Raw genomic sequence first — 14,065 nt, 5'->3', positions numbered from 1 at the left:
AAAAATAACACCAAAGTAATGAGCGCTGCTTCACATTCAAGGGAGGGCAGTTTAGGCTTTGTAGGCCTACCAAAAACCGGCGAGACATTTCAGTGTCAGGAGCTTTAAGTGTCGGCTTCAAATATGAGGAAGAGGAAAAAAATGGAGTAGGCTTAAATTCATTCTGTGCTGGCATTTGACTTTGATCACATGAGAAATATTCATGGAAGCACAAACACCGGCTCTCTGTCACCATTATCCCGGCTGACAGTGATACCTCTCAAGGCTGTCTATTAATTAAAGTGGCGCTTACCATGTGGGACGACTTCCTATCTGGGCACAAAAATGGTTTTTCCATCTCTTGTGGGGCTCTTGAAAAGGGGCAATCTTCCCTCTCCAGCTTCTTGTGGGAAATTTAAAAGTGTACAGAGGAAGACATGGGGATTTCTAGCTCATTTATAAAGACGAGTTTATAATCCTTTCCTGCTTAATAACTTAAAAGGATTCAATTTCTCCCCTCATTTATGGGGTTATGATCAGACATTGTTAGACGCAGATAGCAGCATTTCAAGGTTAACATTTCCTGCTCCGAAATATCAGAATGTAAGCTGTAAGCCCATAGGTGCCCTTTGTTTAGCTTGCAATTTCCCCTACAAATGCTGATAGGCTCATTTTAGATGTTGTTATTATTAATGTGATAACAGCAGAGCAGAGGAAGACCCGGTCGATAAGGTGCCTCTTTGCCACCGAGCATCTCTTCTGCTTTTTTTTTTTTTTTTTTAAATATGATATTTAATTATAGCATATAATTTCACCATCGAGAATTAAATCCAGTAGGCTTACGCAGACTCGGAGGATTGGATGTCTGGTTGGGGGTCTCAAACCATACGAGACAAATTAAAGAGGAAGCGCTGCCCTCCAGGTATCCTGTCACAACAGTAGGGCGCTTCAGCGCGTCTCTCATTTCTGTCTGTGTTTTATTCCGCCAATTTTCACTCTGGGGCTCCGGGATCCTGCGCGCTGCCTGCAGGGCTCGGCTCCAAAATAAATAGAAAATCTCCATTTCTCATCTTCTTTCTTCGCTCAAGTTGGACTTCCCTCCCTTGTCCTCCTCCTCTCCCTCCTGTCAAGACACATGCGCGTCTTAGATTCACGTCAACAGGTGGGGGGATCTTCAAACTTTTAAAACTTTTGTGTTTCCACAGCTCATTCGCTTTTATATATTTAAAAATATGATTAGATAATGTCAATAGTTTTATAAACCCGTAGAAGTAAACAGTAAAGTTTGTTTTACGTTTGTAATTCTTGAAGTCACATGGGGGAGAAAAATAAAATCTGTGATGGTGTAAAACTCACCACAATTATCTTTAAATTGGATAAACTCCACACTGCAAGTCTGCATCGATTAATGTTCACAACGTTACTCCAATATAACGTGTTACTTATACATAAATAGATACATAAATCCTGAACATGACTGAGACGCACTGTTTAAAAGTGATTATGTGCACCGTGCAGAAATGTGCTGACGGTAGTTTTTCCTATTTTCAAGTTAAGACATTTAATTGTGCGCGTAAAACATTTCAAACATAAGCGACACAAAAAAGCGGAATGCGTTGTCATTTTGACAAATTTAGGAAATCCTTCACTTTTAACACTTATGTTAATGTTTATAGAAAATATTTATTCGTTTTTTATTCATTTCTAAGTGGTTTGAGAAAAAGAGGAAGGGACGTTGAACAAATATAAACATTAAAATTGACTGATAAAGGGTTAAAACTATTGAGTATTATTATTATTATTATTATTATTATTATTATTATTATTATTATTATTATTATGAGCCTGAGCAGCAGCCCTGTTAACGGGGCCCTAAACGCTCACAGCTCCACTTTACGCGCTTTAAGCGTCCCTCCCAAATTGCCTGCGCTTTGTTAGCATTAATGTTTAATTGGCTGGAAGAAGATGAATGAGGCTGACAGGAATCAGCTGTCCACAGATTCCCCTGTGAGTCTGACTCGGAAATCATAACCTGACCAGCTTTTCCTCCTCTGAAACCAGCTCGTTGAACTTGTCACATCTAATTAGGGTGTTAAAACGCACCGAGTGCATCGGTGGGAAACAGTAGGTGGTTGGTCCGGGGCAGCCAATAAGGCCTTTTTGGGTCAGATGGTGGTGGAGGGAGAGAGAGAGAGAGAGAGAGGGGAAGAAGAGAGGGAGGGGAGGGGGGGTGCGCGCAGTTGGATGGTGATGTTGTTGAATTGGACCGCTGCGGGCCTTTATTTCTAAGCAGCCCCCTTTTTTTCCGCTATTACTTCAATTACGGCCATCCAGCGGGCTAAACAGGCCAGCATGCATGGACTGTAGCCCTGTTTTAATTGGGTATGAAATTAATTAGAACAGACATCTATTAAAGACTTTTAAGTTTGGCTAATTTTTTTTTTTCCCTCCACAGAGTTTAAAGGTATAAGAGTGGATTAATGGCTTACACCCAAAATTACATTTTATTGCATCCCATCATTTCTGGAGCTTCTGCCTGTCTAACAGGTGTCAGAAAATCTCAGTTTGCAGATTAAAACAAATGGAAAAAATAATATTTTAAGGGCACTTTTAATAGGGTTTAAATACAGAAATAGAAACATTTCAAATGTATGGGGATAATAAACTCCAGTTTCTGACACAACTACTTTTATATATGATTACATTCACAAGTAAATGTATATTTAGAACTGTTATTTTGCATTTGAATTAACTTACTCAACTGTAATGTGAGCGAGCCTGTAGCTTCTTTGCAAAGTTAAAAAAAAAGAATACGATTGTCTTCTGCTCCCATTTTAAGTAGACGTATTTTCTTTTTTCCTTTCTCTCTCTCTTTTTTTTTTGAATACTTTTTTTTTTTTGTATTACCAAAAAAAAAAAACCCCTGTGATGTCTGACAGCCTCCTCTCACCATTGTTAGATGAACAGCCACTAGAAAAGGAAGAGAGAAAGAAGAGGGAGGAGAAAAGGCCCTTCTGTTATTTTCTGTCTTGAGACTTGCTGCATGGGCCATTCAGGCAAGTTGATGAACTCCTCCAAAAAGTTTATTAAGGGGACGAAAACAATACGAACTAAAGCCTTTGGGTGCCCGGGCAGACAGTTTATAAACTAGCTGCCATTGTGCCTCAAAGGCAGATGCATGAATACTTTTGAATGGGGTCCTTCAAACTGACACGATCAGGCTGGACAGCAGCAGTTTTAAAGGGAGACAGGGTGCTTCTGCTGCAGCTCAGATCTCTGCCTTTTCTGCATTAATGTACATCTGCAAAGTGAAAGGAGGGAGGAGAGAGGGGGAGGTGGGGCGGGGGAGGGGGGGGGGGGGGGGGGGTGTCACTGTCTGTCATAGCCACTGGTTTTCACTGGGGCTTTGCACTATATGTGTTTAAAAAAAGAAAATAAAAGAAGATATATGAGTCAGTAAGGAGATAACTTGTGCGTTGATTCTACTAATAGAGGAACTGTATATGCCTCCATTTTCATGTGCACTTATTGTGTTTAAGTAACTTTCATCAGATAATCTACTTCATGAAGACTGTTTTTTGAATACTAATTTATTAGAAAATGCACGTTTGAAAAAGATTATTTGTCCATCATGGAAAAAGATCAGCATAAGAGCAGTGATATAAAAAGATAAGGTATATCGCCTGTTGATATATGGATATTTTTTTAATTGTTTTGGGTTGTTTTTTGTTGTTGTTTTCTTTGAATGGGGCACACTGGTTATGCACACTCAAGAAGATACATTATTCCCCTCCTTTTCAGCAGACAATAGACTGTCAGTCTTTATCCCTCTTCCCTCCTCTGTCCCTCCCTCTCCAGCTTTCCCTTTTCAGTCCTCTCAGTCTCTGGCTCGGTGCCTCACAACATCAGAGGGAGTCCAGTGATTTGTGACCCCAGCAACCCACACTTAATCTGGCTAAAGAGGGGGAGCATCCAGTTTACAGCTTGGCGGGCCCCAAATAGACCCAGCCCGCTCTGGCAGGTGTCAACATTAGCAAACAATCGGTCCCCGGTCCCATGCCCCATACCCCAGTGCGACACTGAACCTAAACTATTTGAGTCGGGCTGAAAGGAGCCACAGAATGGGGAATGTGGAGGGGAGGAGAGGAGGGGGAGGACAAGGGAGAGATTACACTCTCAAACAGCTATTAGCAGGGATGAGGCTTTTCTAAACAAACAGAGAGAGAAAAAAAAAAAGGAGGAGAGAAGACGATCAATACTGTGTTAGTTTACCAAGTGGAGTCATCAGTGTGGCTTTGGAGTATTTATTTTCTGCTCCATTGTTGTTGTTTTTTCTTCTCCACTTCTCAAACGTCTGTGGGTCGTATTGGCAATCCAATTAAGTTTGAAGGGGGTGGGGGGGGGGGGGGGGGGGGGGGGGGGGTCGGTCTCTGGGAGGCCTATTTCTTCCCGGGCCAGTTGAGTGTTTGCAGCCGCATTGGGCAGTTCATTCGCAGAGTTGTAATGAATCCTGATTGGTGAGTATTGCCTTGGACGGAGGACGGTGGCGGGGCTGTCCGGCGCTCCGGGGTTGACAGAGCTCTGCTGAGGCCCGGTGGGATTTGCGGCGACCTCCACTTCATTAGACCGGAGTGTCTCAGCGAAGAGAGCAGAGGAAATGGGAAGAGAATGAGTTGACATGTGGACTGTTGCTGCTGTTGAGTGGGTATATGTCCTGACAAGAAGGCCAATGTTTTGTTTTTTTTAAAGGCCATTTATTTATCTCTCACTACTGATTCCTGGCCATGCCACGAGGAGAGACAAGTGTTCCCAGCAGGGGAGATTAGTTTCTAAGGTTTTAATGGGGGAAAAAAAAAAAACCTCTGGTGTTTGTTATTGGACAGAATTCTCCTTTAATTACTTTGGGATGTCCTCTTGCTGTCTTTGCTCCTGAAAAAGGAAAGAAAAAGAGCTGTTCTGTGCTCATCACAAGTCATTTAGCTGCAATAAACAAGTCTAATTAACAAACCCCGTGACCTCTGCAGACAATGGCACGTTTTGTGCAAAAGCACCAATAACAACGTCGACATGCAGTAAAGTAATGCTGAGCTTTGGTGGCGTGAGGCGATCACACAGCGTACAGAACGAATGTCGACCGGTGAGATTTCCATATTTGCCCAGAAGCCCGTGGGACAGAATGTTTCTGTGAGTTCTTTTTCTTTTGTCTTGACGAGGTGAACTGCCAACAGGGGCAGACGGTTTATAGTCGTTTCAGCTCTAAGCAGCATTTAATTAACCATGTAATTTCATAAATTGTAGTCATTTCACCTAATAAGTTATCTACCCGACAACATAAACGTTGTTGCTGGCGTGCAGATAGTGTCGCACAATGGCAAAGTACCGTGAATTCGTGAAAAGTTCATCAGTAATTATAAAGTAAATATCACTGTTGAGAGGACAGTTAGTGACTGAAGCCACAATGTTTTTCCCCAGTCTGGATTTATAGGTCACATTGCACGAATAGGATCCATTTTTGTTGATTTTGAAAGGCATTTTTTTTTTTTTTTCTGATTTGATCATCGTTCTTTGGCATCATTTCTAAAATAAACAATCAGGATTTAACTATATTAAACTTTCTGTGAAAAGCTGTTGTTTTCCACAACATTCAAATAGCGTCTTATGCCCTCCCTTGTTACGTTTATAGAATACATGCTTGAGTCCAATTGAATTTTCTGCCTGTCAGGGGTAGAATTTTAAGAGGGACAGTCTAATATTAAGCAGTACCTTTGACAGAATTAGATGTGCGTCGTGGCGATTAAGCCATTGTTACTTTGCGAAACAATAAAAGGGTCAGGAAAAAAAAATGAGTGTACAGTACATCGGGACATCTCAAGCTTTATTACGCCCATGTTAAATTGTGCAGCAGGTCAGAGCCACGTAATTTATTGAAAGAAATGTAGTTTCCCCCAATTCGCCTTGCCAGCTAAGGTTGTCAAACTCTGACAGCTGGCACAGATCGGGACAGTGTGTTGCATTATGGCCGTCCGCTGGTTACCATGGCGCGGCATTAGAAAAGACAAAAAGCATTTCTGGCTAATTTTATTACAATACAGGAATGGCCCACATAATGTGTAACAGTAATTATGTTTAGCGCAGTGTGGCCGCGCTCTCCCTCAGTGATGAATGAGAGACATTGACCATGGTCTGCTAGTTTAAAAATCGCCATTAGCCTATGCTACTTAGGGCCAGAACATTACGCATTTTATGCTCTTGATCGGCTTCACCACTGAAATATTCATTTGTTTTAATTGTGCACCCACCCCCCACCCCCACCCCTTCCCCCCCACCACCCACATCCACAAAGACAATAAACATGTTCCCTCAGTGTTTCAAATCAGAAATGTGTTTTTCTCTCCTTTTTTTTTTGGGGGTTTTTTTTTGTTTCTGTACAAAGTTAAAACGTGAAAGCGGTTGTCCAAACAGTGGGGAGGAGCTCCTGTCCTATCCGACAAAATAACAACTTCAAAATGTTGTCCCCTATTTTCAACTAATGGGCTTATTTCTGCATCGTCAGTCATTCTCTCCTTGGGGAATATGTAGTCTGAGTATAAAAAGCTTTTCTACTGTGAACATTACAACCCCTCAATATGGACGGATCTCAGAAATTAATGCCAAGCACTGACATGCTTTAGTGTGCCCAGAAAAAAAAAAAAAGCCTCTTTACAGGAAATATTCATTAAATTGTTGTATATAAAGAAGCTCTTTGGTAACAGTTTGTTTACTTACAATCCGCTAAATGTCAGTGGACTATAATACAGTGGAGCGTGATAGTCTTTTTGAAATTGTAATTCAGGATTTCACACATCGCTTGAAGATTAGAGCCATTTCTCTGAGGTTTCAAAACAAACTCCTCTGTTTATGTTAGTTTCCATTATAAAGACGAGCCATTGTCGGCGCGTACAGGAATAATACAGGAGTGAAGTCCCATTTAAACATTTTAATCAGCTGCTGAAAGGACATGATAATACAACACACTTGGAAAAGTAGAAACCCCCTGTGTGTTAATGAAGTATTTTGAGTGTTTTCCTGAAGTTTCTGTCTTTAATCAACCCCCCCACCCCCCCACCCCCACACCCCTCACTTGTGTCCTCTATATCACACAAACTTTTCCACAATATTTGCTGCCCATCCTTGTCCAGAAAATTAGGAAACTTCCCCGGGCACATAAAAATGTCCGCTGTGCATTCCTATACTGTGCCCAGTAATCTCTCTTTGGCTTTGTTGAGAAAATGATTTGTTCCTCCAGGAGACCTCGGCTCATAGCCCTGAGACGTAACTGTTTGATTTCCTGCGTAGGTTTTTTTAAGAGCTTTTTGCTGGGGGACTGTGGCTCTGCCATTTGGCAAAGACCCTCATGGCTCCTCTTTTTTCCCTTTTTTTTTTTTTTACTTTCTTGTGCTCTCTGTTAATTTCATTACTTTTCACTGTGACCTCAATTAGCAAAAGACTTTCTGACATTCTGCTCCACAGAGGAGAAAAGCCTGTGCAGAGCTCAGTCGTGGCGGGAAGTGAGAGGTGGCTGCACTTTTCCTAACAAGGTTCACGTTTGGTCTGCGCTTTCAGGGCCCATGTGGCTCTGTTATCCCCCCCCCCCCCCCCCCCCCCCCGTTATCTGGCTTTGTCCATTGTGCTGAAGGACATAATGTGCAAAAATATATTTTTGCATCAAAATGTGCACACCGTAAAATACTTTGCAGTTTTTAAAGTATATTTCTTCAACATCCAAACCCAATTCTTATCCGACTGAACCTGAGCAGGACACCGGAGACGGACAGTGTTTGGATTTTTATTGAAACAAAGTGCGTTTCAAAAAAAAGAAAAAAGAGCAAACATTTATATTGCCGCTAATATGCCAGGTTTAGTCAGTAGTAAAATAAAGAAAAAGCGTCCCACCCTCCAAGCCCTTCACGCTTTCACACTCAGGCAGCGCAGAGGCATGGGGAGTCAATATGTCAGCGTTTATGGATGCCCTGCGGAGCTGCACAGGGCTGTCAGGCCTCTATTCATGCTCTAATGGCCCCCCGAGGAGCTCGTCTCTCTGGGCTGAAAAGGCCGGGAGGCCCAGTGGACGCCCTGTTGTTGAAGGTGAGCGTGCGCTCTCATGGACGCGCTGCGCCTTCATCCATATGACAAGAGCCATAAAAGAGCATCGCTCTGGCTGCTTCTCCCTCCCTGTCTCCTCTGCCCCCCCCCCCCCCCCCCCCCCCACACACACACACACACACCCACACACACACACACACACACACACACACACACCTCCCACCTCAAACAGGGAGAAGGGGGCTAATTGTTTGTTGTGAGAGCCAAAGATTATAGAGCCTCCCATCTTTCTTCCTCCTTTGCTTTTTTCCTCCTCTTTTTCAGTCCCCCTACTCCTTTTTTTTTTTATTCTTCTTCTTCTAAAGAACGTGATTCTGTCAGAGAGACAAGGGAAGAAAAAGTGTTGGAATTCTCCAGAGGAATGTGGAGGGCCTGAGACGCCGACGCCGGCAGTGAGAGGATGTGCAGTTTTTGGTGGTGAAAACACAGCAAGTTTTCGCCACTTTTATCAGGCGGCCGTTGAATAACTTTCAAGTTTTATTAAAGTAGCGACAAGTTGTGTGCGGTGCGTTTGGGTTTGGCTGCTCACTTTCCTATCCGACCACTTGGAAATAGATTTTGGGAGAGGCGTCCTCGGCCCTCAGCCACCTGCTACAAACCGGTCATTGACGTGATAGGCATGAGGAAAAAACTGACGCCACTGACATCCGTCCTTGAAGGTGAGCTGAGAGTGATTTTATTTTAGATAAACGGTGGATTTTTAACGTCCTTATGTAAAGTTACACATCTCATCCAGATTCAATTTCAGCTAAATGTCAAATTACAACTCGGAGAAGGTCACTGACAACCAGGAGAAATCGATGATGCATTTTGGCTTGTTACCAAACCAAGTAAACGGTTAACCTGATTTCGCCAGATTTGCAGCCTTACTACAAATCATATGTTAATGTAATATTTAAATTTAGAATAAATTCCAACTGTGCAGAGCTCGCTCTTAGGGGTGTTGATCTTGTTTTTTCTTTTTTCTTTTTACTTGCAGGGAGATAACTCCAGTCAAAGATTATTCATAGAGAATGGGTCTTTAAACCGATCTGGTTATCGCTGTCGTCTATCTTGTATTCACATGAGGTTCCTATCGCAGATACATCCTTCAGTAAATGCCTTGAATCGCATGCCTCCTTTAACTTGGCAACCCCTTTAGGATGAACAGGCAAGTGCATTAAACAGAGATGCCGCACCATTCTCAGAAAAATGCAAATTGGGAAGTTGTTAGTTATTTGATGTTGCAGCACGACCCCCCCCCCCCATCCCACCCCATCCCCCCACCCACCCCCACCCCCCCGCCCCCGAAACATCGCTCCACTCCAGTGTTGGTGGTGGAATCGCATGCAGTCCCGGGGACAGGCAGGGCTGTTTATATGCAGGCCTGGAGCAGCAAAGACAGCACAGAGACAGATGCATGTCAGAGATAGCAGATCCCATCGCAGGCAGATGCCTCTTATCACAGGCCTGTTTGCATAATTAGGCCTTTTGATATTCACCCCCTCTGACTGACAAAAAGTATAATTGCAGTATCAAGTACGACAAAAGGTAGGCACAAAATAAACAAGTCAACATAAATAGGGAGAAAAGACGCGGTGTTATTTTTGTCCTGTGGGAAAAAAAAGAGGGAGGAAAAAACACAATTTTTAACTAAATCTGCTGTCAGTCACAGTCAACTGGTGTGACTCGGTGCTCAGAGGCTGGTCCTGTGAATGCCTGCAAAACACAGAGCGTGAGGCCTGATTGTAATTATGCTGGAACTAATATGCTTTTCAAAATGAGCCATTATGAGCTAATGCTGCACTGCCAAAGCCCTGTCTGTTTTTGTCCCTCTGTCTTGCAGAGTTTGCAAAGGTATGGCTGATATTGAGGCCACGGGTTATGATATCAGAGACAGCCTGACAGGTAGGAGCGCTGCTCTGGCTAATAATGCGCACAGGTGAGATAGTAATGAGGGATAAAGTACCTGTACTACTGCAGAGCATCAGCTTGTTTCCAATAGGGAAGTTTTTCTTCTGACTTACATTTATCTTTATTGTTAGTTAGATTTTTTTTCCCCCTCATAATATATAGCCTTTATGTCATTTTTCACCATCGCTATTTTATATTATGGTCTTTAAGACAGCCAATCATGAAGTGGTTTCCATCAAAAACCAGAGAATAGTATTAAGTGTCCATTTTCTTTTCAACAGCCTGCTAAACATGAAGTTCACTGGTGTTGTTACCTTTCATAAACCTGTAACGGTTAATTGGCGTATTTGAGTGGACAGCTGCCTGTTTAATCAGCATTACCTCAGCGCCTCCAGGGTAAAGGTGGAGGACTTGGAGGGAGACGATGGAGAAGATGAGGAGTCCTGGGGGAGTAGGCGGGGAGGGGGTCGACGCAAGGACGGCCTTTTTGAGGAAAAGGGGGTGATGAGGATCCCATCTGCCTGTAGTCTGTCTGCAAGGTCAGCAGAGGAGCCTTAAACCTCACACTAACCCCACTACTATTAACTAGCAGCTCCAGTCCGGGCGGATCTGGGAGGTCCGGTCCAAGTTGGAGCGTCACGTCATCAATTATTGTATTGAAGCGTCAACCTTAAACTTTCCTCTTTAAACAGCCCATTCCAGTTGTTATAGCAGTATATTTTACACTGTTGGTGTTTTTGTTGACATGGTAGCACTGTACAGATTCATCAAAACACAATTCATTTTGATGAAAGGATATTATAAGATTCTAAAGTATGAATAAACACAGTTACATTCTAGTTATTTAATATTAAATCTGCTGAAAAGGAACATTATAAACAGTTAATGAGTAAAAAGCTTACAAATACATAAATTGAATCTTACTATATTTCTGTCAAAGATTCACCAGATCTATTTAATACCAGTTATATATAAAGAAAAATAACCTTTCTGAACACATCAAGCTCGAAAATGATTACTTAATAATACCTTTTTTCATCCATGTTGGTCAAAGGAGAACCGGTCCTCATTTGCAGTGGCAGAAAGAGGTGGATCGAAAACCGTAAGCGCATAAAGAAAAACAAAGATTTAATTTGACATGTTGTACAACCCTAAAAGCAATTAATAGGCACAATACTACTGTGACACGTATTGAATGCAGTTGGCTGAACAGAAAGTGCAATGATCTGGTATTGTTGGTTGTATTGATTTTTTGAAAAAAAAATTTCAATGTAAGGAAGAGTTTAGATTTAAAGTCTGCTGCAGAATAAAAAAGAAGAAATAATCCACTGTGCTGAAGAATGAGCACATATCACACTTGAATACTAAGTTTATACACGGGGGAAGAAAAGAAAACTCTTAAAAACATTTCAAACTAATTGTAAATGGTTCCAAAACATCTCGAGAAACGAATATTTAATTTGATAAAAGAAAATGCAGGAGTGAAGTTGAAGTGGGAGGTGAATTGTGAAGTGACAGCTTGATTGACACGTTGCTCTGTAAGTGTTGCATCACTGGGGGGATTTGCATATTGTTTTCCACTCTCACTGTGTTTATGATTACACATTGAAAATGCAACTTCTTGTTTGTTTGGTTTTTTGTTTGAACAATTGCATCTCCCAAACTCTCCTGAAGCGATATCTCATGGAGGAGTGTTGACGTTCATTAGAAAGCGAGTTAAGGTAACATTCACTTAAACTGTTCTCAGTGTTATTTTAATCCTAATCAAGCATTTACCTTCACAAAGCGGAGTGTAAACCTGAATAATTCCTATTTATAAGGGGCACGGTTTTAAATCAATATGAAGGGAGAGCCTCGGAGGGCCCCTGGAGGAGAGTACACGGCACTAATCGTGCCCACTGGATGGCACATAATTAGATTCTAATTGGACGATAAGTAATCAGACAAGGCATGAGTGGTTTATCAATATCCCCTGAACCTCTGAATGGAAATCACGGCAGCCGTATTATAAAAAGGTCTAATCAGAGTGTACCTTTTTGTGGCGAGCGGACCATTAAGGAATTGACCTTGACAGCCCTGCAGGGAATCTGTTCCGTCTTATTTTGTCTCACACTGACGAGTAAGTTAGGAAGGGCGGAAATGGGAGACATGAAGTGGAGATTATGTAAAGAAAAACAGGCTGAGATGTTTGTTTTCTCTCTCTACTGTCGGTGTATTCAGACTCAGTCTCGGGCTCCATCTTGCTTCGCCGTGAAGAGCAGCCATGTGGTCTGAGATATTTTCTGTCCTCAGTTCACCAAATTAGAGTCAGCATATAGATGAGGTTTTCGTCCAGAGCCAAGTCCAGGCTGGCCCCCACGCAGCGTGTGCCGCGCTCCATTTTCCCTTACTCATTACAGGCAGGGCTGTTGACCTTGTGCTTCTAGTTCATGTACAAGAGCAGATGTGTTGGCTCCGCGGGGCTTAATGACGAGCGGCGCTACGAGCCTTTGTCTGCGGAGGTTTATCAGTCATTAGCCTGGTAGCATGTTAAATGTGACACAGATTGCCACAGCGGTTTACTGGCAAAACGAAGAAGCTCAAACAAAAGGGGAGGACAGGAAAATCATTTGAGGAGGAGGAGGAGGAGGAGGAGGAAGACTTTGGTGTCTTCCTCCGTCGACTGTGGCCCCGACGCCTCCCTGTAGGACACAGAGGTGACTTTGGAAAGTGATCCGCCGACTGCGGGGCCGGTCTCAAGTGTCGTCATGGCGAGTTATCGGGCGAATGGATATAGGCATCCTCATGAAAACCAACAAAGGGATATGTGGTGTATGTACATATTCAACTTTGTATGTTCAAGGGTGTTCTGCAGCGGAGTGAGCCCGTGCTTCAAGAATCAATCTTTATTAAAAAGGATAAGACTGAAGAATTGATTTAATGAATGCGGCCTCATGTCCTGCGGCCACATGTAATCCGCAGAGAATCATTGAGCACGAGCTCAGGGGGACAAAAAATGTTCGTAGAAGACTCATAGAGTGGCCTGTAATGATAGTCTCCATATAATCCCATAATTCCTTGTTTAATTAAACTCTGGAGCTGGCCTTGAGACTGCGCCAGCTCTGTTGCTCTTTTGTTCTCACAGTTGTTATTTGGAGGCTAGGTTTGAGTATTCTTTTGTCCACTTATGTTGAAAGATGTGAGTGGAGTGAGCTATAAACAGAAACCGGAGCCGCGGAAACAATGTGTTTGAGTCAGACGAGACGCTCAGGTGAGCGTTCATAGTTTTTTTTTTTTTTCATTTGCGCTGAATGGCAGAGGGCCTCTGTCGGAAGCAGAAATCTCTTCATACACCCTCTTCTTCAATATCTCGCTTTATTTTCCCTCTCCCACACTTTCTGGACTGTGCATGATGCAATCCAACTAGGCCTGGAGCAACACTGGCACATCACGCCGCCTTGTCAATGTCTCAATGAGGAAATTATGAAAATATGAATTTTATGACATGAAATGAAAAGGGCCATGTAGTTTGAATAGACATGCAGAGGAGGTGAAAATGATGCAATTTTCTAAATTCAGTTATAATGGTAATGTGCAATGGTAATGCGTATTTGCTGTCAAAAATTTCCCTGTCGGCCTGGATTGTACAGCTTTGTGCTGTATCTATATTCCTCGAGCAAAAATTCAGCTTAGTTGAATGCCTAAAAAGTAATGTAAAATATGTTCTAATTCATTTAATGACAGCAGATGGAAACACATGGGACTGAATGGTTTTGGTGTGATATTGTGTTCTATTTTATACACCCTGGCTGCGCTGTGTATGAGCTGTGTGCCCTGGGCCAATGACGGAGAAAAGCAGGGTGAGGAGCAGCAAGGTGGCCTGTGCAGATTAACCCCTCTACCCACCAACACCCCACTCCCCCTCAGCTCTCTGCCTTCACAGCCTCTGGGGCCCCTCTCACAGGCAGGATTGTATATCAGGGCCTCTTCTATATTAAATAAATATCCACAGATTAAGATAATATCCTCCCAGTTGTATATTGAGAGAGGGGTAGCTGTCATTTGAATCCAC

General features: G+C 42.7%; 1 protein-coding gene across 4 annotated transcripts in view; it reads left to right on the top strand.

Moving 5' to 3' along the window:
• The window catches only part of pax7a (paired box 7a), a 45,495-nt gene that overhangs the window by 7,408 nt on the left and 24,022 nt on the right, over positions 1–14,065 (top strand). The window lies entirely within an intron of this gene.

This window comes from Lipophrys pholis (genome assembly GCF_963383615.2).
Source record: "Lipophrys pholis genome assembly, chromosome: 4".
Taxonomy (NCBI): Eukaryota; Metazoa; Chordata; class Actinopteri; order Blenniiformes; family Blenniidae; genus Lipophrys; species Lipophrys pholis.
The sequence above is the reverse complement of the archived record's forward strand: the minus strand, read 5'-3'. Positions and strand labels throughout refer to the sequence as shown.